Here is a 25,384-nt window from a genome sequence, read left to right on the forward strand (position 1 = left end):
TGGATGTTAACACTCTTTTAAAAGTGCTGAGGCCACTCTCATCCTCAATGGCAAAGCTGACAAAGCTTTAGAAAAGCACCAATCCCATCTTTGTGTGTTTGTATCCACTTATAAGCCAGTGCACCAAGTTGGTAGAAACACTTTGTGCCGAGAACCATGTTAGCCTAATTAATGTTGATGACAACATAAACCTAGGGGAATGAGTAGGCCTCTGCAAAACTGATCAAGAAAGGAAACCAGTCGTGCAATGGTTAAGGAATAAGAATCTCAGACCGACCAAGGATGTCACTGACGAATATTTCAAATGCAAAAAAAAAAAAGAACAAGTAAAACATTTAGCTAGCTAGGTAGGAAGAAGGGAGAGAGAAAGGGAGGGAGGGAAGGAGGGAGGAAGAGAGGGAAGGAGGGAATTTAATCAAAACCACAACTAAAAGGCAAAAAATTTTGATAGGAAAAAGCCTTAAGACAGGGATGTCAATAAAGGACAATCAACCAATCAATAATGACTTCCAAGGCACACATTTGTAATCCCAGTCCTAAAGAGGTGAAGGATGGAGAATCAGATGCTGAAGGTTAACCCCAGCTATACAGCAAATTTAAGGCCAGCCTGGGCTGTATGATCTGTCTCAAAACACAATCAATAAATCAATCAATCAATCAATCAAAAAATAAATAAACGAACTAACTTAATGAACTCTGCTTCGAAATAAAATAAAATAAAATAGGGGCTGGAGCAAAGGCTCAGTGTCTAAAAATACTGGCTGTTCTTCCAGAGGACCTGGGGTGAATTCCCAGAACCCACATAGTGGGTCACAGCCATCTATAACTCCGCTCCAGGGCACTAGGCATACACATGGTATATAAATATACATGCAGACAAGACACCCACACACATACAATAAAATTTAGAAATAATAATAAAATAAAACACAATTAAGGACGACACTGAAGCTGATCTCTGCCTCTACATGCAGAGGAAAACACATACCCAAACTCCTACACGCACATGTACACACTCCCACATAAACTCATAAACACACACCCTCAGACACACACACATGCACAGGTCCCCACGTGTACACATATAATTTAAGATAATAATCCAAACAGAAACACAAATACAGAAAATGTCAAGACGCACAATTTAAGAATATTTTACTAGTAAAAAGAATTGGCAACTGAATACTTAGGCTTATACACACACAAAAAAAAGAAAGGGGATTAGATGCTTGGTTCTATCAAAGTCAAAAGAAAGCCATCTTTTTTTCCCCCTTTTTTTTGGATTTGTTTTTCAAGACAGGTTTCTCTGTATAGTCCAGGCTGTCCTGGAACTCAATCTGTAGACCACGGAGGCTTCAAGCTCACAGCAGAGATCCATCTATCTCTGCCTCTGAGTGTTAGGATTAAAGGTGTGTGCAGCCATCATCCAACAGGAAACCATTTCTTCTTACTTTTTTTTAGGAAACCACTTCTAACAAGAGTCTTCAAAGATCTTTTTTCTTTCTTTTCCCATAGAAAAAAAAGAAGGGTTTCACTGTGTAGCTCTGGCTGTCTTGGTATTCACCGTGTAGACAGGCTGGCCTCAAACTCACAGAGATCTGCCTGCCTCTGCAAGAGCAGGGATTAAAGTGTGTGCCACCACTGCCTGAACTCACAATAACAATCAGAGCCCAGACACAGTACGAAGAGCCCCTCGCTTGTACAGGACCACTGAGCAATTGACAAGAGCTGCTAGAGGACTCCATGAGATGTGAGCCAATGCTAGAGGACAGAAACAATTGATTCCAAAAACCAAATTACTTACAAACTTTTTTGCACACAGTATCTGTGTGACTCACAATGAAAACACACATGGGCCAGACAGCTGTTGATGGAGTGGGGCAGTTCAGTCAACCCACAAGAAACACATACACTTTACTAGAAACAAAGAAATCTCAAGATTTAATATAAATGAATAAAAAGGCCAGAGTAATGAGGGACCTGATCACTTCGTTTTTTTAAAAAAAGCTAATGTTAAACACTTACCCTATTTTTAAAAAAATCTTTTCATCTCAGCTGCCTTCTTTACTTTCAGAAAAATCCAAGAGTTTCTATCACCTCTAGCAGTTGAAAATCAGTTTCAACTATAAATTATTTCAAAGAAATCACTCCCCACCTACTCCCTATCCAGTACCACAGCACCTCTAAGATTCCAAAGCAGTTGTCACACGTAACTCCATTTCGGAACCTAGCCAGGCTGGCTACCTGCTCCGACAAGAAAGCCTCAGACGAGAAAACCAAAAAAGGTTCCCATCTGGGGCTGTCATGATGATGAGTTTGAAAAGAGAAGGTGTGGTGTATGGTTATGTGTAGTATAATTAAGCAATGGCTGCTGTACTGGTTAAGCTTCTCATGGCTCTGCCACAGAAACCTAACAAAAAGCAACTCAGGGGAGGGTGTAATTGGGTTCACAGTTTGGGTCCAGGTGATGGGAATACACAGATGGTTGCTTGCATCTCAGAGGACCAGGAAGTAAAGAGATCAGGCAAGAAGTGGGTAGAACCACAACTAAAAGGCCCCCACCCAATGACCTATTTTTTCCCCAAAACAGTGTCATCAATTAAGGACCAAATGTTCAAAACCAGAAGCCTTATGGAAGATAATGGTCATTCAGTATTATTTTTATCTAATTACTGATTTTTGGTGTTGGAGATTTTAATTTACTTACTTATTTTTGTTGTTGAGGATTGGCCTAGAACCTTGTACATGTTAAGTACATGTCTCCCACCGAGTCACAACCCTACTATTTCTTCAGTGTTTTTAACAAAATTAAAAAGTAGCCAAGAATGATGGCTTATGCCTGTACCCTCAGCAACTGGAAGGTGGAGGCAGTAAAATCATAAGTCAGGACCAAGTTTGGCTATAGTAAGTCCAAGGTCAGTCTGGGCTACATGAGAAACCCCCCCCACCATATAAATAAATAGCCATACAAATATATCATCAGTTCTTAATATCAGATATCCTACATATCAGGTATTTACATTATTATTCCTAACAGTAACAAATAGCTTGATGGTTGGGAGTCACCACAACATGAGGAACTGTATTAAAGAGTCACAGCATTAGGAAGGGTGAGAACCACTGAGATAGATAAATGGTACTCACAAATAAGTATTCTATTAAACCTCTTTTATTATTAAGTTAGGGATTTAACCCCATTGGTAAAGGGCTTGTCTTTAAATTCTTATGTACTTCACTCGTGGTCAAAGGAATATAAATTAAGATAAGATACTGCATATAGCGAGGGAGTGTTGGTACACATCTTTAATCCCAGCCAGGGCAAGTTATGTATGTGATGTACATACATAAAAGTCGGTAAAACACTCATGCACATGATAAATAAATCTTTATAATATGTAGTGCCCGCCTGTACTACGTGACAGTACGGTACTACTCCTGTATTGCGGCGCCTGCACTACAGGACCATTCGTGAGCCTCGGGTAAGGGGCTGGAGATTGAAACACACAAAGACACATAGAGACAGCACAGACAGAGACACCCACCACTAGTCACTGGTAAAGAAGCCCTTTATTGAATAGCACCACAGAGGCTTATATACCCAACACAGTCAGGTGGGCCAGCAGGTGAAAACCTCATTTCCTGATTCTTAATCAAGGACAAGGCAACACGTACTCAGGAAGCAGAGCTGGACACAGCTTTCAGTAGCACACATCAGAAGGCCAAAGGCCAAGTAAAGGTCACTAGCAGGGGAGAGCAGCTGGAGGTCAGGATTCCAAATAATCCCAACATTAATATATATTATATGTACTAAAATTAGTATCATTTATTTTTATTTTATGCTCATTGGTGTTTTGGCTACTTGGATGTCTGTGTGAGGGTGTCAGAAGCCCCTGAGCTGGAGTCACAGACAGTTGTGAGCTACCATATACGTGCTGGGAATTGAACCTGGGTCTTCTGGAAGAGCAGCCAATGCTTTCGACCACCGAGTCATCTCTCCTTCCCTAAAAAATAAATCTTACCAAAAAAAAAAAAAAAAAAAAAAAGTCAGGCAGTGGGGCACACCTTTAATCCCAGCACTCAAAGGAGGCAGAGGTAGGCAGATCTCTGAGTTTGAGGCCAGTCAGGTCTACAAAATGAGTTCCAGAATAGCCAGGGCTATATAGGGAGACTCTGCCTCAAAAAACAAACAACAAAAAGACAGGGTCTCTATGCAGCCCTGCCTGGTCTGGAACTCACTTATATAGATAGACCAGGCTAACCTCAAATTAGCAATGACTCTGCCTCTGTCTTTTAGATGCCAGGGTTATAGGAACATACCACCTTGCCCACTTTATTAGCAGTTTCTGAAACAAAAATGCACATCTATTAATATATATAGACAGAAGTTTTTGTCCCACCTAGTCCGGCAGCCACTCAGTCCCAAATAAACATACAGAGGCTTATATTAATTATGAACTGTTTGGTCTTTTGCTCAGGTTTGTTACTAACTAGCTCTTACACCTTAAATTAACCATAATTCTTATCTATGTTTAGCCACATGATTTGGTACCTTTTCTCAATGAAGCATGCTTCCTTTGGATCTGGCTGGTAACTGACTCTTTGCCTTTCCTCTTCCCAGAATTCTCCTAGTCTGGTTGCCCTGCCTATACTTCCTGCCTGGCTATTGGCTAATTTTATTAGTTTAATATTAAACTAATGAGGAACAAATCTTTACAGTGTACAAGAGAATTATCCCACAGTAAATTCAAGAAATCTATCTGGAAACTGTTCCTATAAATCTGTACAAGTATGGAATGATACTAACCAGAGGATAGTAAAAGGAAAAAAAATTAAAAGCATTTCCTATATCCATCAACAGGAAAAACAATGTATACAAATACCAATGAAGTTGTTTAAAAATCAAAACATACCTAAAGTATAAAAGTGTAATTATAAGAACTGAATTGGAAAATACATGCTTGAAATAGTAAACAGAGCTAGGAATGTAGCACCATTGGTAAAGTCCTTGCCTAATATTCATCAGACATTGTCTTCCATACCAAGAACCAAACAAAACACAAAACACCAACCTAAACAAAATACACTAAACAAAAGGCAAAAATCAAAGCTAGTATGTTTAAATACGCACAAAAACCATCTGAAACAGTTTTGCGGGAATAAACACCTATTTTAATTACATCAATGATTATAATGAATACATATTTTATAACTATAATTTATACATAATTTGAATATGTGAAGTGATTAAATAAAGTGATACGCACTTTATTTGAATGAAATTATATGACTCCAACCTGTTCTTCTGGTGCTCTAAGTCCTAGCCAGACCAGTTTATACTTCCTTTGAGAAATCAATCCAAGCAATTCTTTTCCCAAATGCTTTCAATTTGGTTTGAACAGCTACCAGCCACAGCTTCAAATAAAAATTATCTTGGTTGAAAGAACTATGCCTGCCTGAATCTACTACAGAACATTTTAAAAGAATTTAAGGAGACGGAAAAAAAAAATCAAAACGCAATTTGATAATCCTCATCACAGAAGCAGCCAAAGCACTCAACACGTCCTGGCGTGCTGGCCTCTGCGCCTCTGCTCCATGCAATGTCCCATCTGAAATCCTCTTAGCTACTTACCACACATCCAAACACTGGCAATCCTTCAGAGCACAGGGTAACCACCTCCTCCTCCACCAAATCCTCCCTGATTCCTACAGCAGAGATCACTCTTCCCTAAATCACAGTATCACTACCTCAAGATGATTTTCTTACATTCAGTTATATATAAATCTTATCTTTCCTGTTACTGAGAAAATTCATCACGGAACAACTGTAAAGGGCACAATGTGTCTTTGTTATTTCATAGGTACCATTTCATACATAAATTAAAATTCATTATATTACTAAATATACAAAAAGTGAAGAGCAAAAATCTAAGAGAAAAAATTAAAGGACAGGTTATTGTGATGTAATTAGCTCACGGTTACACATGACAAATAAGACCTAAGTATGAAAGGTGAGGGCCCCTCCCTCTCTGTTCCCATCCCTATGCATACTGCCCGCAAAGGCAATCACTATGATCAATTTCTTATTTTTTTAACTTTCTAAATTTCAGGTTTTATGTGTGTACGTGTTTTTGCCTGTATGTATATCTGTGCATATTTGTGCCTCATGCCCATGAACAACAGAAGGAGGCATCAAATTCCCTGGAACTAGAGTTACAGATAATTGTGGGCCACCATATGGGTGTTGGGAACTGAACCTTGAACTTCTGGAAATACAGTTAGCTCTTTTAACTATTAAGCCATCTCTCCAGGTCCCAATTTCTTTTTTGAAAGAGATCTGTCTTACTGTGTAACTATGGCTTGCTTAGAACTTGCTAGTGAACCAGGCTGGCCTTGAGTTCACAGCCTGACTCCACCTCCCAAATTCTGAAATTCTTTAAAGGTATGTACTATCTCAACCAGTTAATGATCAGTTTCTTAATTCAAGAGTTTTTTTCAAGATTTTTTTATTTGATTTTGTTTGTTTGTTTGTTTGTTTATGTTTTTTGAAACATGGTCCTATATGGCCCTGGCTGTCCTGGAACTCACTATGTCTACAGATCAGGATGGTCTCATACTCACATACATCGGTCTGCCTCTGCTTCCCAAGAGCTGAGATTAAAGGTGTGTGCTAGTATACCGTACTAGAATTATTTTTAATTGTGTGTGTGTGTGTGTGTGTGTGTATACAGATGAGTGCAGGTGCCCACAGAATACAGTCTTCATGCATGCATACCACACACGCATGCACACTCACACACACACGGAATCCAGAAGAGGGCTCAGGTTTCCCCGTAGCTGGAGTTACATCAGTTGTGAGTCTTCCAATGTGGATGCAGGGAACCACCAAACTCAGGTCCTCTGAAGAGTAGTATGTGCTCTTAAAGACTAAGCCTTTTTCCCAGTCCTTAATACATGGTTTTTAAAAAGGTCTTAGAGTCAAAGAAAGATAGAAACAGGAGTACCAAGCTGAGCTACCTAGCAAGTTCCAGGTCAGCTTGGACTACAAAATAAAACCACCTTAAATAAACAAAAAAATGCCTTCGGAAATTAGAACATCATTGCACATTCAGAACCTTGTATCAAACTTGAAATTTTACAAATAAATGTAAAAAGTAAAATATTTGACAACTCTATAACTGTACAAAGTTCATTTGCATTTGCATGCTGGAATAGAGAAGTCTACGAAAAGTATCTTACGTCTTGGTCTTACAAAACTAAAGTTATGTGAGCTATAAGAAAAGTCATTTGTTATCAGGAAATTTATAGCACAGCCAGGCAGTAGTGGCGAATGCCTTAATCCCAGCACTTGGGAGGCAGAGACAAGCAGAAACGCCAGCCTGGTCTACAGAGCGAGAGTTCCAGGACAGCCGGGGCTACACAGAGAAACCCTGTCTCAGAAGGGAAAAAAAAGAGGAAAGAAAACTTACAGCATATATATTCTAAGCAGATGTGTCCCTGAAGTTGTTTATGCATGGCAAAACTGTTAAAGGGATCCATAAAGACCTTGACTTTCTCACAGGGCTGGAAAGATGGCTCGGCTGCTCTTGCAGAGGACCAAAGTTCCCTTTCCAGCACCTACATCAGATGGCTCAAAACTGTCTGTAACTCCAGTTCCAGGGAATCAAATGCCCTCTTCTGACTTCTGCAGGCACCAGGCACAGATGCGGTACATATACATACATGTAGAAAAAACACCTATATACATAAATTAATAAATCTACCAAAAAATTAAGTTTGGATAGCTCACAGAAAAAAAATTAAAATAAAATAAAATTTTAAAAGCCAAGTATGGGTAGGGCAGTGGTGGCACACGCCTTTAATTCCAGCACTCAGGGAGGCAAAAGCAGGCAGATCTCTGTGAGTTTGAGGCCAGCCTGGTCTACAGAATGAGTTCCAGGGCAGTCAGGATATATATAGGGATACTCTGTATCAAAAAACCAAAATACATACATACATACATATATACATACGTGCTAAAAAGTCAAGTATGGTAACACATAACTAAACCCAGTATTCAGGCGGCAGATGCAGGCAACAGTTCTATGTATGAGTTCAAGGCAAGACTAGTCTACATAGTGAGACCCCCATCTAAAAAAAAAAAAAAAAAAGAAAGGAAGGAAGGAAGGAAGGAAGGAAGGAAGGAAGGAAGGAAGGGAAAAAGTAAAAGGGAAAAGGGAAAGCCTTTGCTTTGCCCAAGCCTTCAGCTTGAACAAATTAAGTCCATTCCAGTTTAACACACAGCTCTCTATCAGTACATTTGGGGTTACTAGAATGAGGTCTTTGTTGTTGGAGTCTTTATGTGTGTGCATGTACACATGTACATGGAAATTCAGAGTTGGGCATCTTCCTCAAACACACATCTTACTGCTTTTAATATGTATAACTTTTATTTATTTATGTGTCTGTATGAATGAATGTCATGTATGCAGGTGCCCATGAGATCCAGACAAGGGTATCAGAGCTGAAGTGACAAGCAGTTGTGAATCACTGGATGAGTGCTAGGGACTAAACTCAGGTCCTTGTCACAGCAGAGCAGCACAAGCCCTGAACTGATGAGCTCTCTCTCCAATTCATTTGTCTTATTTTTGAGACAGGGTCTCTCACTGAACCTGGGGCTCTAGGATTCTGCTAGACTGGCTGGCCAGGAAACTCCCTCCTCCACCCGTTTCCATCCATCTTCCCAGTAGCGGAATTACAGGTGTATACTGCCACAACCTGCTTCGCACGTGGGTGCTGGGGATCTAAAGCGAGGTCCTCATGCTTGCATGGCAAGTACTCTGAGCTAGGCCTTGCTTTGCTGGCTTTTTCTTTGTTTTAATTTAGGAGAGAAAAGACACAGTGTATGTATGTTTTCTTTTTTTCTTTTTGTTTGTTTGTTTGTTTTTCGAGACAGGGTTTCTCTGTGTCATCCTAGATACCCTGGAATTCACTCTGTAGACGAAACTTGCCTTGCCTCCTGAGTGCTGAGATTAAAGGCATGTGCCACTACAGCACAATTAGGAAAAATATTTTTAAATAAAGCTAACACATTTTTGGTGAAAATGATGAAACAGGGCAATATTTTTGAATACTATACATATTATAAACCAAAATTAATAATGGTCATACCTACTCAACAGAAATTAGAACATGGTTTAGCTGTACTGACTACAGGTCCATGGCAGCATGTTTTTCCTGTGCTGTTGGCTGTGACTAAGATTGTTCACACTACATCATTAGGCAAATTACTGCCTATAAATAAAAAATTCCTTTACAAGAAAATAATTTGCTTTAAGATCTATCCTCAAATATGTTTTCAAGGAAATAAAGAGCTGAGAAAGGAAGGCAGCCAAAATGGATGGGCCATATTGCACGATGATAAGGCACACAGAGCTCTGATGTCCACACCACTAGACTAGAGACAGGTCTAATGTCGCTCAATGAACAGCGTTTTCCCATTCTTAGAATACAAAAAAATGTACACATAACTGATGGCACCTTTGATTAAAACAACTCTAGAATACATCTAACCTCACATAGGAAGGAGCCTGCAGACTGACACAATTCAGGAAACTCGGCCTTCAACAGTTTACAATCTACAGGGAAACACTTAACACCAAAATAAAATATTTTGCTCCTGGTTTTGGTCTGCTAGTTTTTTGTTTTTGTTTTTTTTTTTTTTTTTTTTTTTACTTGGATCTTGCTATAGTGGCTTTGGCAGGCCCAGAACTTATTATATAGACCAGGCTGGTCTCAAACTGGTATTAATCCTCCTGTTTTGTCTACCACATGCTAGGATTCCAATGCATATACCACTACACTGAGCTAAATTACAAAATATTAATATAAAATAAAAATGAATGTAAGATACAAAGTGACAAATTTAATAAGAAGGTTAAAGAACCTAAGGACAGGTACTTAGGAGCCCAGCATGGTGGTATGTTCCTTAATCCCAGCATTTGGGAGGCAGAGGCAATGGATCTCTGAGATCGAGGCCAGCCTGGTGTACAGAGTGAGAGTTCCAAGACAGTCAGGGGTACACAGAAACCCTGTCTCAAAAAGTGAAAGAAAAAAAAAAGTAAAAAAAAAAATGGGTACTAAGAAGCAGAATGAGGAAACCAAAACAACTTCAGGCAACATGTCTTCAGCAGGGATTTTCATTATTGATTGTTTGCTTGAGAGAGAGAAAGACAGAGAGAGAGACAGCGAGACTGACTGTGTAAGACAAGGAGGAGAAAGGACAACAGGATTTAGTTCTCTGCTTGCACAACAAAAGCATCTTGACCCCCCAGCACTCACGTAAAAAGCTTGGCAGAGCTAGCCTAGCTAAACCAGCTAGTGCAGAGTTCAGCGAGAGGCTATGTCTTAGAAATAAAGTAGAGAACAATTGAGGGGGGCACCTATGGCTCCAGCACAGGCACACCAAATGTACACAAGCCCACAACACATGCAAACACCCACACACTCCACAGACATACAAAGACAAAACCCAGGAATAAAGTAGAAAATAAATGATAATTCAAAAAGGCAAGGACAGGGCTGGAGAGATGGCTCAGAGGTTAAGAGTATTGCCTGCTCTTTCAAAGGTCCTGAGTTCAATTCCCAGCAACCACATGGTGGCTCACAACCATCTGTAATGGGGTCTGGTGCCCTCTTCTGGCCTGCAGGCAGACACACAGACATAACATTGTATACATAATAAATAAATAAATATTTAAAAAAAAAAAACAAAAAGGCAAGGACAGAGAGAAATACGCCTAGTGAGCAGCTTTAGTCCGTCACTCTCCTGAGGACCAGCAGTGCTACTTCTTAGCATTATAAGGCAGAGCTTCGCAGTAACCAAGGGAAATGAAGGCTTCCTAACCCGCCATGTTGCTTTCTTTGAATTACTATGGTAATTTAAAAATAAATTCACAATTTTTAAAACCTTTTTGGGGGTTATTTTTATTTGTGTGTCTTACTTGCATATATGTCTGTATATCACATGCATTTAGTGCCCACAGAGGCCAGAACAGAGCATCAAATTCTCTGGAACTGGAGCTAAAGACAGTTGTTAGTGATCATGTGGGTTTGGGAACAGAACCCCTGGAAGAGCAGCTGATGAAACCATCTTCCCAGTTCCTCACAAATGTTTTGATGCTGCTCTTTCCAAGAGCTGGCCCTTCACCCCTTGAGTGTTGGCTCTACTTAATAACTTGATTCCAACTAGTACAATATGGCAGAAGAGATGGTATTTGCCAGACACAGTGGTACACACCTGTAATCCTGGTACTCAAGAGGCAGAGGCAGGTGGATCTCTGCAAACTGAAGGCCAGTCTGGTCTACATAGCAAGTTGCAGGCCCAGTCAGGGCTACACAGTGAGACCATGTCTCAAAGAGGTATATATGGGGGAGAAGGGAGAGAGGTGATATCTGACTTCTAAGATGACATCACAAAAAGAGTGAGGCAGGCTTGTACTCCCAAGCTCAAAATCAAATACTATGTCATGAGGTCATTCGAGTAACACTGGAGGAGTTCATGTGGCCAGCACTGGTGGTTCCCTGCTCACACCCATGTAAGGAGACATACTAGAAGCAGATCCTCTAGTCCTAGCTAACCTCAAGAAAAATCCTTGCACCAGAATAGCTCAGCTAAGCCACTCTCAAGCACCACGTAAAAGATACTTCCTGTGCTATACCATGTTTTGAGGCACTATGTATACAGCAACACAGCTCTATGCTAGTCTGTCCCTAAAATACCTTATGTACTCACAGTTAGGGTATACCAATGGCCAATAAAACCATTAATTCCTAAAAGGTTGTCTTCCTTTCTACATATTACTACATAGGCTTAACCTAATCAATAGCAAAATCAAGAATTTTATTTGTTGAAAGATTCTTACCAGTATCTATAAACTGAAATGATTAAACTCTGTATTAGACGGAGCTGGAGAACTTAAGTATACCATCTGCTCTTTCAAAGGTCCTGAGTTCTACTCCCAGCAACCACAAGATGGCTTACAACCATCTGGTGCCCTCTTCTGTCGAGCAGGCATACATGCAGGCAGAACACTGTATACATAATAAATAAATCTTTTAAAAAAAAAAAAAAAAAACAACTGTGTAAGACAGTAAGGTAAAAGAAAACTAAGCCAGGCAGTGGAGGCATGAGCCTTTAATCCCAGCACTCAGGAGGCAGAGGCAGGCGGATCCCTGTTGAGTTCGAGGCCAGCCTGGTGGTCTACAAGAGCTAGTTCCAAGACAGGCACCAAAAACTACAGAGAAATTCTGTCTCAAAACACCCTCCCCAAAAAAGAAGAAAACTAACTACTAATTTGATTGATTGAACTGAGAAATGAAATAAAGGTAACAATTACTGTGCCCAAAAACAGCCACAGAACAACATGTAGATCTGAGAGAAAAAGCAGGACCTTTTCTTCAGTATGGAGATACCAGAGTACATAAGCTGCTTGAAGAAAAACAGTAGAGACCAACAAAGCACTAAGTAGTAATAATCATAGCCTCCATATTTCTTGAGATTTTTTAAAATTTTATTTCTAGTCAGGCGCGGTGATTTATGCCACTAATTTCAGCATTTGGGAGGCAGAGATAGGTAGACCTCCGAGTTTGAGGTCAGCCTGGTCTACAAAGCGAGTTCTAGGACAGCCAGGCTACACAAAGAAGCCCTGTCTATAAATATCTATACATATATTGAGACAAGGGTATATATTATTTCTTATTGGGGAGATACGTTATAAAGTATGTGTAGACGTCAGAAAACTTTCAGAGATCTGTTCTCTCTTTTCAGCATATGAGTTCTTTTTTTTTCTGTATTTTTTTTTTCAAGCTTTCTCTGTGTAGTCGGGGCTGTCCTAGAACTCACTCTATAGACCAGGCTGGCCTCGAATTCACGAAGTTCCACCTGCTTCTGCCTCAAGTGCTGGAATTAAAGGTGTGTGCACCACCCGCCTGGCTGAGCTGTGGTCTTGCAAGCACCTTTACCCACTAAGACATCTTCTTGACACACATCTTACTTCTTACTTCTTTGCTAAGGAGAAAAAGAACCCATCTCAGGCCAAGACAGGATATTAAATTTTACATATATATGTCAGAATACGTCCTGCAGAATATTAGCACACAGTAAAGTCAGAAGCATTCTTAAAGCACAGGGACTCAAGAGGCCGAAGCAAGAGGGTAAATTCAGAGACCAATCTAACCTACACAAGCTTGCAGTTTATTGGTATGCCATTAGTCCAGTTTGGGAAACACTGGCTTAGAAAACCAGGTAGGTAGACAGACACGCAGATGAACATTTACAGAAAACAGAGAGAAAGTAAGACAAACCCAACAAAATGATCTCACCTAATAAAGAGATTATGTGTGATTAGTTATGACTATGTAAATTTTTAAAGCAAAATAACTATTAAACAGAGTAAGTGAGAAAAGTCAGCAACAACCGTACTAGATGTCAGTAGAAACGAAGACAGGAAAAACTCAACAGCCCTAATAAAAACCAAAGAAATCCCTCTCCCTAGACCAAAGGGCTCAGAAAGCCTTTCACTCCCTAGGTTCCTGCACATGAACTCACAGAGGTGAGGATCTAATCTAAGTATAGCCCAACTGGAGGGCTGAGGACAACTTATGAGGCAGCCTGACCCTAAGCCTTTAGCCAATACTAACCGCCTATCAGATGTCTCTTGGGAATTTTTAATTACAAAGAGAGTTCTTAGTGAAAGTGGAAACACAGCATAACCACACAAAGGAAGCAGAGATTAAGCAGCCAAGTTAAAGGCAGAGGAGTAGGAGGCCAACCCTGAATGTCCAGTGCTCTGAGCAAGAAGACTTCCTTCACTAAAAACTCAAAGTTGGACCTCTACTGCCTAATCTTAGGGCTTTGCCAGAGAGAATAGGACGACAGGTCAATGTATGAGTTCAATCCTTGAGAGAAGAGTGAGGCAGCTCAGGGACACCGCATCTGGGCTTAAGGAGTATCCAGGAGCTGAAGGCATGGCTCAGAAGTGGAGCACATGCCTAAACACAAGCAAGGCCCTGAATTCCATCATCAGCATCACTCAACAACAAACTAAGGCACACCAGTTAAAATACACCTAAATGATGTTTTCATGCATGAAACATATCTAAACCTACAGTCAGAGCCCTGCACCCATTACTCATTAATCAGAACTGCTCTAGGGTGGATACATTCCCCCAACACTGCCAGGTTCTGCCACAAAGGGAGGTTTCCCAAGTTGCCCACAGTAGTTTATACATGAAGACACAAGCCTGCATTCCTGCTATTCACACTCCCTCTGAACTGTGTGTCTGTGTATGTGTATAGACAACACACTCACACACAAACACACACACTGAGCACTCCTGACACAAGAAAGATGTAAGGAATCAGTCCTCTGGGAGACTGAGGGTCATGTAAAGGTGCCAAGGAATGTGCTCACAGATGCTGTGATGAATGTGTGTTAGCATGGAGTTTTTTCAGAAGGGGCTCTCAGCAGCTAAGACTGTCTAGAGATGTTGCATGGCCACAGTCGTTCACAGCTCTCTCTCTCTCAGTGCAAGCCAACAGTCCAAACACTGCTCCCAAGACAGCGGTGACATTATTGCTAGTCACAGTCCCACTTTGAGGGTAGGACTCAACAAACTCTGCTCAAGAGACAAAAACATACTAGGTTGCTAAAGCTGAGAGGCTTCACACCCCTGACAGGATTCCAGCACTGAGAGGCACTGCTAAACCTAGACTTCTGTTCTTCTGGGAGGGCTGACCTTTAAAAGCATAAATTTCTTTTCCACCTTTCCCCAGTATTTGAAATGACTTTGACTGCTTTATGTTCCTAGCAATTCCAACATCCCTAACCTCAACCTCACATAAAGACCTCAAACGTCACATAATAACTAGTTTAAAATTAGGATACAACTCTGTCAACTTCAAGACAGTCTACACTGATTCCTCAAACAAGTGTTCTATGAATTAGAAATAGCATTTTGTAATATAACCATATAAAGAAAAATTTTTAAAGTAAATATATTACTTATGGTTGCTAATATATTAGCAAATTTTACCAAAATAAAAACAATTCAAAGTCAGATGGTGGTGGTGCATGCCTTTAATCCCAGCTATCTGAAAGCACAGGCAGGCAGATTTCTGAGTTTGAGCCCAGCCTAAACCACAGCGTGAATCCTAGGACAGCCAAGGCTACACAGAGAAACCCTGTCTCAAAAAAAAAAAAAAAAAAAATACCCTTTAACTGCTAGGTAGCAGCACATACCTTTAATCCCAGCACTTGGGAGGCAGAAGCAGGCAGGTCTGAGCTTGAGACCAGCCTGGTCTACACAGCAAGTTTCAGGACAACCAAGGTTACACAGAGACACCTTATCTTGAAAAACCAAAACAAGCGAAGAAAAAAAACAAAAAAAAAAAAAACCCAAACAAACAAAAAAAAATCTAAAGCTGGGAACGGTAATGTGTTCCTGTAATCCCAGAGGTAAAACCAAAAAGTACACAAGTTCATAGGCACCCTGGGTTACACACTGAGTTTGAGACTAGCCTGGGCTACAGGAGATCCTGAACCCCCACAAAAAGTCTTTTTATACTGGCTCAAACAGGTCATTTTACTTGCACACATAAAAGAAGCTTTTATGGACTATCAGGATGGCTCATCTGGTAAGGAAGCTTGTCCAGTAAGCCTAACCGAGTTAGATTCCCAGGACATCCATGACAGAAAGAAGTGACTTCCAAAAGCTGTTCCTGAGTTACATGTATAGAGTGCCCCCACCTCCCCACACACAAGGTTTTATAAGTAAAATATTTTTTTTTATTTTTTCGAGAAAAATTCTCACTATGTAGCCACACTGCTGCCCTGGATGGAACTCACTACATAGATCAGGCTCACCGAGATCTGCCTCTGCCTCCATAGCACTAGAATTAAAGACAGGTACCACCAAACCTGAATAAAACAATGTTTGCTTAACCTTTTTTATGTGTTAGGGTATTTTGCCTACTTGTATATCTGCATGTCTGCAGTGTTCTAAGAGGATCAGAAGAGGGCGTCAGATCCCCTAGGGCTGAAGTTGGAAATGGTAGCAAGTCCATGTGGAAGCAGGAAATTGAATCTGGGTCCTCTGGAAAAACATGCAGAACTCTTACCCACTAAGCCATCTCTTTACCCCAAATTAAAAATTTTTTTAAAGAACTTATGTTGGCAGTTTTATCTGACCTAGTTATCTAATATGAGGACATGAATTATATCTTAATTACTTGGCACACCAACAAATTATTTATATAAATCACAGTTCCAGGCCAACATGGAAGCATAAAACTATCATCTCAGCACTTAGGAGGTTAAAGCAGTCTTGCCAGGAGTTTGAACCCAAGGTGAACTACATAGCCAAACCCTGCCTCAAAAAATATATATATATATGTGTGTGTGTATATGTATATGTATATATGTATATATATAATAGTTATATATAATTTAATTAATTAATTTTAAAAAATACAACCAAACTCCAAGCTGGTAAATATTTGAGTACATTTGAGCTATTTGTAGTCAGATGTTCATTGAAATGGCATAAGCAATCTTAGTAATACTACAACGAATGTCTAAATGCACACTTCTCACTTTAAAAACACAAGAATCGTGTTAGACAAGAAGCTAAGCACAAGCTAACATGCTTGCCAAAAACCACACTTAAATAGGCTATGCAAAGCATCAACTGTGGAGTAACTATCAGGGTGCCAATAATTAATAATTACTCATATATGATTCAAGACAAATTTCTGGTGATTAAAAAGCCTATGATCAACTAGAGTCTAGGGTACAATGTTATCAGAAAACTTACACAGAACAATATAATATCCTCCCCCCATCCCTTTCCCTCTGTGTACAACAGTGTAGTGTCCTCCCCGCTCCCTCGTGTATATATTTGTGGGGAGGGATGAAGTTCACAGCTAGGTTACACTAATGATTCACTTAAAAATATGAATTTCCTGGTATCTTAACCTTTAAATCAATTGTAAAAGTAGCTGCCAAAAGCAGTTAGCAGGAAAGCATACAATTCCCAAAGGAATTCAGTACATATAACTTATTTTACTACTTAAATGTCTTACTGATTACTGAGATTTGAACAAGATGTGAAAAATTCAAAACCAACTTTAAAGTAGTAGGTGTTCAGGATATCCATATTACTGCTCACCACACACAGGGCCTTAGGGTGCAGATCATAGTCACTATTCCTGTGCCTCCAGCACCTGACACTGCTTCGGTATCAGCTCAATATTATGTATATTACTGCATGACTTGGCAGTGAATACTCTCATTTAAAAAAAAAAGGAAAAAAAGAAAAAGAATAGCCAGTTACAGCTACAAACCTCTCTGACTGGTCACTGCATTAAACAACCGACATGTGAGGCATTTATCAAGCAGATTATTTATGAAACTGTACATTAGTTCAGAAGACTCTGAGGAGGAATCTATCATCTGTTGTGTTAGTTTGTATGTACATTCAAATTTTTGCTAGCCTCCAGCTTATAAAAAAAAATCAAATCCACACATCATTCTATCAGGCTTTTTATTATAATACTGATACAACTATTGAAAACACTATTGCAATACAGCACCATTACCTACACAAAATTGCTGATTTTACTGAGATTTCCCCACCCCAACTTCTCCCCAACCTCTCTGTCACACGGAGTGGGTGTTTAAATCCCAGAGGAAAATCTCTAATGCTAGAATTTGACTTTCTGTAATGTAAATGTATCTTTTTAATGACACTAAAATGTTCTTAAAAGGCCACTGGTGAGTACTGTTTACAACACTTGGAATGCAGATAAACCCCTATGTTGTTTACTAGCTTAAGACAAACTACATTCCTCATAAAAAGAAAGAGCATCAATTCAAAGGAGTCCTTGGAAGTTACAACGTGAAAATACTCCTGATAACAGAACAAATTAATGTCAAGACACAGCCAATAGCATAATAAGGCTGCGATGCAAGAGCGCCTGTCAAAGGGCATCTGTATTAGCAGCCTGGGGAAGTGGCATTTGCAGAAAGGCACAGCCACTGTGTTTAAAAGAAAATCATTAAGCCTCAGCCGTTAATCCCCTCCCCCATCCTCTTCACTGGATCGTCAAAGCAATTAACCAGTAGAAGGTGCTATTCTGCAACCCACATGGAGTCACACTAACCTTCATCATTGGCCCAGAAGATTCAGCCAGGTGGACTCAGCCCTGTCCAGCGTTCAAAAGGGCCTCTACCCCAACCCCCAACCAGAAAAACCAGACCTTTTCTTAAAAACACTATTAAAAACAAAACTACATTGGTAAGTCAAGGACCATCAATCAATCACTTTCTCTCTCTTGCACACACGCGCGCACACACAAAAAAAATATTGTCAAATATTAACCTCAAATACAATCTTATTCATTTTAACTGAAACAACCTATTTCTACTTAGAAAGACCTTGCTCACATTCAGGAAAATAAAAATCAAGAGAACAAATGTCTGTCCCTAACAGAGTCAGAGGTAAAGAGGAATGTGAAAACAGAGAATGTAAAGCCAAGACAAGAGTTTATCTTTACACAGACAAAAATAAATAGTCAGCAGCAGAAAACAGGGCAACAGGGCTGCAAAGGGAGGAAAGGGAGACAGGGGTCTTCTGAACATGTCCCAGAGTGTCCTTTAGTTTCCCATGTACTCATCCGCCTTGCAAAGGTGGGGGGTGGGGGGAGACCAGACATGAGATGGGTAAAAGAAAGCTGAAAAGGAAAAGACCTCCCCTTCCCCCATCTTCTCTCCTCTCTCCCCAAAAAAGCTGTGTTTGTCTGTGCAAACCTAGTCCCAAATATGGGAGAGAGAATGGATGTGTGTATGGAAGAACAATGAGCCCTCAGCCTGATTGTGTGTGTGTGGTTTGTGTATGTCTGTGTGTGTATGTGTGTGTCTGCCTCTTTTCCCTTCGACCTCCACAACAGAGAAAACTGGAAGCCAGCTTCCACCCGGGCTAGGCCATCAAAATCCAAAATGGTTTGTAAATTAGAGTGGAATTAACTCAGCAAGCAAATCCATGGAAGGAAATAGCTAGCCAAAGATGATTTTATTATTGTATAGATCCATCCTCTCTCCCCTCCCCCATCAGACTGAGACTAAAGACACCAGTGTACACCAGACAAAAAGCTCTCTTTAAATGGAAAGCAATTATAAAAGCTGTTTGAAACCTAAACCTAGAATGTATTCGTTTGAGATACACTAAATGTCTGTTTTGTAATCCACCAAGTTCACCCTCACTAGTTAATCTTTTTTTTTGTTTATTTGTTTTGTTTTGTTTTAAATATTGCTTTGGAGAAGGCTATTTCAAGATTCATACAAAACTACTTTCTCAGATCCACCTTAAAATAGCAGCACATACTGAAACATTTACAACACCCCGTTTCTCAAGGGCACATTCTGCTTAAATCAACGTTTGAAGTCTGTAATCAAAAAAAAAATTATAAGCAAACCTTGGAAAAGAGACAGAGGATTATGACAATTCAACAATGAATCATTTTATTCTTTCAACAACTTCTCAAGCAGTTTCAAAGGAAACCTGCAGTACTTCCTTCAACACAACACACATTCACCCCACTGTACCAAGAACTATCTTCTTCCTATAATCTTAAAAAATAATAATAATAAAGAAAAAAGAAGGTACTCTCTTTCAGACGGCAGAACTTAAATCATGACAATGAATTCTACTGCAAGTGAGATTTGGTTCCATAATTTTGGAATCACAGAGCCGAGGAGTGGAGACTTTGATAACACAAAGGAGGAAACCCTCCTTCTAATGTGAAATTAGACTTTAATGAGTCCGTTCCAAGACCCCCACATTCGCAAACATCCCAGAAATGCCCAGCTTCAAGTCTTCCCTCCCACAGGCGAGCGAGCGGCTCGGCAAGGACTAGTTTAACCTCAGACTAGCAGGAGAGCGTGCCTGAGGAGCCCCGAGAGAGCAGGGGTCAGGAGGCAGGCAGGGAAGACAGTCACCTGGCCCGCACAGCACTGAGGCCAGCGTCCGGCCCGCGGTTCCCCGACCTCTCGCCTCCACTCACAGCCTTTGCTTTCCGCCCCGGCCCTCCCGGAGCACCCCGACCCGGGAACGAGGGGCGGCGGGGGGCAGCCCGCGGCGCGGCGCGGACAACTTGGGACACTTACCTTCCCCTCAGGCGCTACACCATCAATGAGAGGGGTGGCGGCCCGGCTCCGGGGAAAGTGCTGGGACGGGGAGGGAGGCCGCGGGGGCCGGCGGCTGAGCGAGGGCGGCGGGCGCGGGGCCGAGGGGGCCGGCCCGCGGGGACGCGACGCCGTGGGGCGGGGGCGCTGAGGGGCTTCCCTGCCGGGACCTCGACCTCCTCGGGTGGGCCAAGCCTTCAGCAGCGGAAGCCCAGGACCATGTCTGGTTTTGTGTTGTTTTTTTCCCCCCAGAGGGCGAGGGGCTCCGACAGGAGGAGGGTGGCTTTTTTTTCCTTTTCCCCTCAACTAGGAGAGAAAATGAGGCGGAGACAAGGTGGGGAGCGCGTGAGGGGACGAGGCGCGGGGAAGGAGGCGGGGACCGAGACCCGGCGTGGCGAGAGGCTGCGGAGCGCGGGGGGGCGGCTCGCGAGCGTCTGTGGGAGCAGCGGTACCTCCGCGATGGTGGCGGAGCCGCGGGGCTGCTGCGCCGACCCGCCGCCCACTCCGCGCGCGGGCCCGGCCCACCTCGCAGTATCGCGCCTCGCCACTGGTGCGTCTGGGTATGACGCAGGCAGATGACCAGCCAATGGGAGGCGGAAGGCGGGCTTAGGGGCGGGACTGTTTGCTCCGGCTCGCTCTTCCATTTTCTTTTTTTTTTCTTTCTTTTTTTTTTTTTTTTCTTTTTTTTTTTCTTTTTAATAAAATGAGCAGAAGAAAAAGGCAAGGGCAGAGGCTAAGCTTTGGCGGCGGCATGGCCGGGCCTCTGAATGCGCGCTCCGGGCGGCGGCCGGAACCGGTGCGATTGGCTCCCCGCCCCAGGAGCGGCTTTGTGCCGGATCGGCCCTCCCTGGCCGCAGGCCGAGCTCCCGACCAACCAGCCTCGGAGCTGTGACCCTCCCGGGATGGTCTCCCACCAGTGGACAGTCTCAGGGGTGGGCTTGGCGGGTGTCCACTTGCTCATGTTATTACCAGGGTCATAATTTGCTTTTTCAGTCATTTAAGAAACAGATCCCCTGAGGTCCGAGGGGAGCTACAAAGTGGGTTTGTTTACAGGCAGTTTATAAGGTTTTTAAAATAATATGTGACCAAAACTGAATTGAAGAAAATAAAAGGTAGAATTGGTAAATTGTGCTGCTTATTTGGTGAGAACAATAAAAAAAAAAATCTCATTTAAGTAATAAAGAACGGGACACGAGTGTTGGCACAGAAGTCAGGATCACATACTGCTCTTTGCAGAGGACCCCAGTTCGGTTCCCAGCACCAACATCAGGCAGCTACAGCTCTGGGGGATCCAACACTCTAATCTGGCCTCCATGCGCACAAACCTACACACGCATACATATAATTAAAAATCAGAACAAAAAAAACATTAGTAATAAAGAACAGAGCATAACCACAGAAGGGTTTTTAAAAAAAAAAAAAAGTGTATCTGCTATGCTGGGGGAGTGGGCAGTGGACAGTACCACCAAGGCATGGTGAATCATGCCTGTAATCTTAGTACTAGAGAGCCGGAGGCAGGGGGATATCAATTAGAGGTTAATGCCCACCTGGTCTACAAAGTGAGTTCCAGGCCATTCAGAGGTACGTTCCAGACTGTCTCAAAAATGCCGACAAAAAGAGAAACAGCCAGATATCACCTTTGAAAAATCTTACTATATTCCCACTATACTCAAAGACAAAGTCACCAAGTCTGCCACATACTACAAGCCTGAGTCGGGGCAAGCCAAATACTTCTATTCTACTTAATATAATTTATAGGATTGAGGGGTTTGGAAATTTTAATTATAATTACCGGTTTTTGAAATGCATATCATGTTTATTGAGTTCTTTCACAGCCTCTGGCATGAATCCAGAGTGAATCATCAACCTATTGTTAGTTTGTTAATAATTCTGAAAATGCTTATTGGTGTCCTTAAACCATACACTCTTCTCAGAGGGGTTAAGGTTTGTACATAATAGAATAATTAAGGGATAGAGCACAGCTCAAAATAATTCACCCATCTCTTTCGAATAAAGGGATAATTTTCTCTTTGGAATATCTATTCAGATTATAATTTCCACATTCAAGAGTTCCTTTTAAGAATAATTCCAGCTAACAGATGTCACTGAACTGTGTGACCCAAGAGACCTAAAAAGAAATGGGGTCTTTTTTTAATTTAACATTTATTTCTTTCTAGGGGTTCTGTGCGTGCTCCCGCGCTCCTTTGGTGAGCATGACAATGTTCAGGAGTCTTGCTTCTCTCGTCTACTACATGGGTTCCAGGTTTCCAGTTCAGGTGGTCAAGCTTGGCAGCAAGTGCCTCGACCTGCTGAGCCCTCCCGCAGCCCACAAATAAGCTCTTGGCACTGTCTTTCTGTGGAGCTTTCAGCAAAAAGAGACTGCTTTCAAGTGAAATAGGGACCTGGGGCTAGCAAGCACGCTAAACATTTGCTACTCTTCTAGAGGGACTGGAGTACATTTTCCCAGCACCCACATAGGGCAGCTGGCACACTCTTCTGGCCTCTACAGCACATGCACACACATGAGCATACAAGCATTGAGAGACTCATGAACAAACACACATAATAAATAAATAAATAACTCAGTCTCAAAAAAACAAAAACAAAATCCAAACAAACAAAAAAGAACAACTATTAAGCCATAACTGAAAGCTTATTGTGCCCCCGAGCACCATGCCCAGTGTGTTACATTCTTTTCCACTTAGTCCTGACGGGAGCCATGAAGTGTGTTATTATCACCTTCACTTTAGTGGCCAAGGAACCAGGACTTAAGGAAGTTAAATAATTTGTGGGCAGTAAAAAGGTTAACTATCTAGTGGGATTTTTTTTTCATAAGAAATTAGAAATTCTTTCTGTCTTTTCAGCAAGCTTTAGGAAATGGGAATTTTTCTTTGCTTGTTTGTTTCTTTGTAACAGGGTTGACTGTGGTTGCAATGTGAGCAGCTGCCTGGAGCGCCTGCAGCCATGAAATCCCGAGCATTCCAGACAGTACTCCTGAAGGGTGAGTCACCAGGAAGTTTCTCCTGAGTGACTTCAGTCAGGGTCTTTTCCACAGCAGTGAGAAAGGTGACTGGCAGAGTAAACGCAGACTGATAAAGACTGGGAGTCAAGCTAAATGAGAGATCAAATCAGTCATTTCTATTGCTAGTTGTGCTTTTTTCTGTTTGGGGTTTTGTTTGTTTGTTGGTTTGATTTGGGTTTGGTTTTAGTTCTGGTTTTTTGAGACAAAGTTTCTCTGTGTAGCTCTAGCTGTCCTGGAACTCTTTATAGACCAGGCTAGCCTTGAACTCACTGAAATTTGCCTGCCTCTGCCTCCCCGTGTGCTGGGATTAAAGGTGTGCACCACCACCACCCAGCATTTTTTCTGTTTTTGAGTGAGGGTTTCATGAAGCGCTCAGGGTGGCCCTAGGTTTATCAGCTTGCCTGGTTCTTTTTGCTTTTTTAAGTTTTATTTTCCTTTTTTTTTTTTTTTTGGTTTGTTTTTGCTTTTTTGTTGTTTTGTTTGGTTATGGTTTTTTGGAGACAAGGCCTGGCTGTCCTTGAACTCACTCTGTAGACTGAGCTGGCCTCAAACTCAGAGATCTCCCTGCCTCTGCCTCCTGAGCACTATGATTAAAGGTATGCAGTACCATGCCCAGTCTTTTTAAAAAAATATTATTTAAAAAAAAAAGCACAAAAAGAAAAACACACACCAAAAAAAAAAAAAGTCACAAAAATACCCCTTTCTATTGATTTTTTTTTTTTATCTGAGTGGGTGTTTTGTCTGCATGTATGTCTTTGTGAGGGTGTTGGATCTCCTAGAACTGGAATTACAGACAGTTGTGAGCTCCCATGTGGGGATTAAACCCAGGTCCCTTGGAAGAGCAGCCTTAACCACTGAGCCATCTCTCTAGCCCTCTTATTTTTGTTTGTTTTGATGAGATCTCATTATGTATCCCTGACTAGCCTGGAACTTGCTATACAGAACAAGCTGGCCTCAAATTCACAGATAACTGCCTGCTCCTGCCTCCCAAGTGGTGGGGTTAAAGGTCTGCCTTCTATTTGCATGTTTAAAGGACCAAATTTGGAGTCCATCTGTGGGAAGGGCAGCAATGCAGCTCACTCCCAGCTTTGTAGCTTTTGCTGCAAATTCTTACAACCTGAGTTTGATCCCTAGAGCCCACAAGATGAATGGAAAAATGGAAGATTATCCTCTGACCTCCACATGCGCACTGTGTAAAACCCCTGCCCCCTACACACACACACCAAATAAAATAAAATGTCCTCATGGAAACCATTTCCAATGAGCCCAGGGAGCATGGGATGAACGCATGGTGAGCACAGAGCAGGGACTGACTTTTGACTTCATTAGAGTCTGTTCTGTTCATTTTTTCCCCTTCCTTTTCATCTCAAGCATGGATAATTTTTATAATTAAAAAAGAAAGAAAGAATGCAAGCTCTTTGAACATATGGCTGGTAACTAGCCTTCGTAATCTTCCAGAAGTACTCAAGCTTTGGAACATGTAAATTATTTTCCCCTAAAATGCCTCAAGCAAAACTAGAGTGATTCGGCAAGCCTCTTAACAGACTGGAGCCTGTTTCCAGGCATTTCCGACGGAACTGGCTTCCAAGTTTATGTAGCGAAAATCCAAGCCAATAATGTGCTTTCTTTACCTCCAGTTGCACTTTTTCAGGTTGAAACAAGAGCAAGTGCTGCCTGCTTGTCTTGCGCTTATGGGACCACAGCAGGATTTCAGCCGATTTACTGTGCGTCAGATTTTTCTTTCTCTGGTTCCTGGCCCACAGCCCACCCCTGAAGCCTCTGACCCTGCCCTGCGCTCAAGGGAGAAATGGGCGCTCACTGTGCTTGCTTCAGTGCTAGCGAAGTGGTTTATTGGTTCTTGCTTCCAAACCTAAGGAACAGAGTTCAACACCACCGCCACTGCCGCCGCCGCCGCCACCACCACAACTGCCAGATGCTAAAAAGAGAAAATCTAGTTTATCACAAGGTTCCTTTGACCCCCATACATGTGACATGACCTCATGACATGTGGGCACACAGACCCCCGCCACACACACACAGAGTAAATATGTAAAACAAACAAGATAAATCTAAACTGGGCATACAGGGGCTTGCCTGTGATCACAGCACTTGAAGGCAAGAGGATTAGTTCATCCAGTGGTGA

General features: G+C 41.7%; 1 protein-coding gene across 7 annotated transcripts in view; it reads right to left on the minus strand.

Moving 5' to 3' along the window:
- The window catches only part of Rere (arginine-glutamic acid dipeptide repeats), a 353,454-nt gene extending 332,799 nt beyond the window's left edge, over positions 1-20,655 (minus strand). For 3 of the 7 annotated variants that reach the window (XM_085690234.2, XM_085690233.2, XM_085690235.2), the window contains exon 1: positions 20,202-20,653. The gene's annotated coding sequence lies outside the window, so the exon portion shown is untranslated. Of the gene's footprint in view, positions 1-20,201 lie in introns of all 7 variants that reach the window. The other 4 variants (XM_085690231.2, XM_085690238.2, XM_085690236.2 and 1 more) reach the window with 4 other exon arrangements.
- Between the last annotated feature and the right edge of the window lie 4,729 nt (positions 20,656-25,384).

This window comes from Myodes glareolus, chromosome 6 (genome assembly GCF_982192425.1).
Source record: "Myodes glareolus chromosome 6, mMyoGla1.1, whole genome shotgun sequence".
NCBI classification, from domain to species: Eukaryota; Metazoa; Chordata; class Mammalia; order Rodentia; family Cricetidae; genus Myodes; species Myodes glareolus.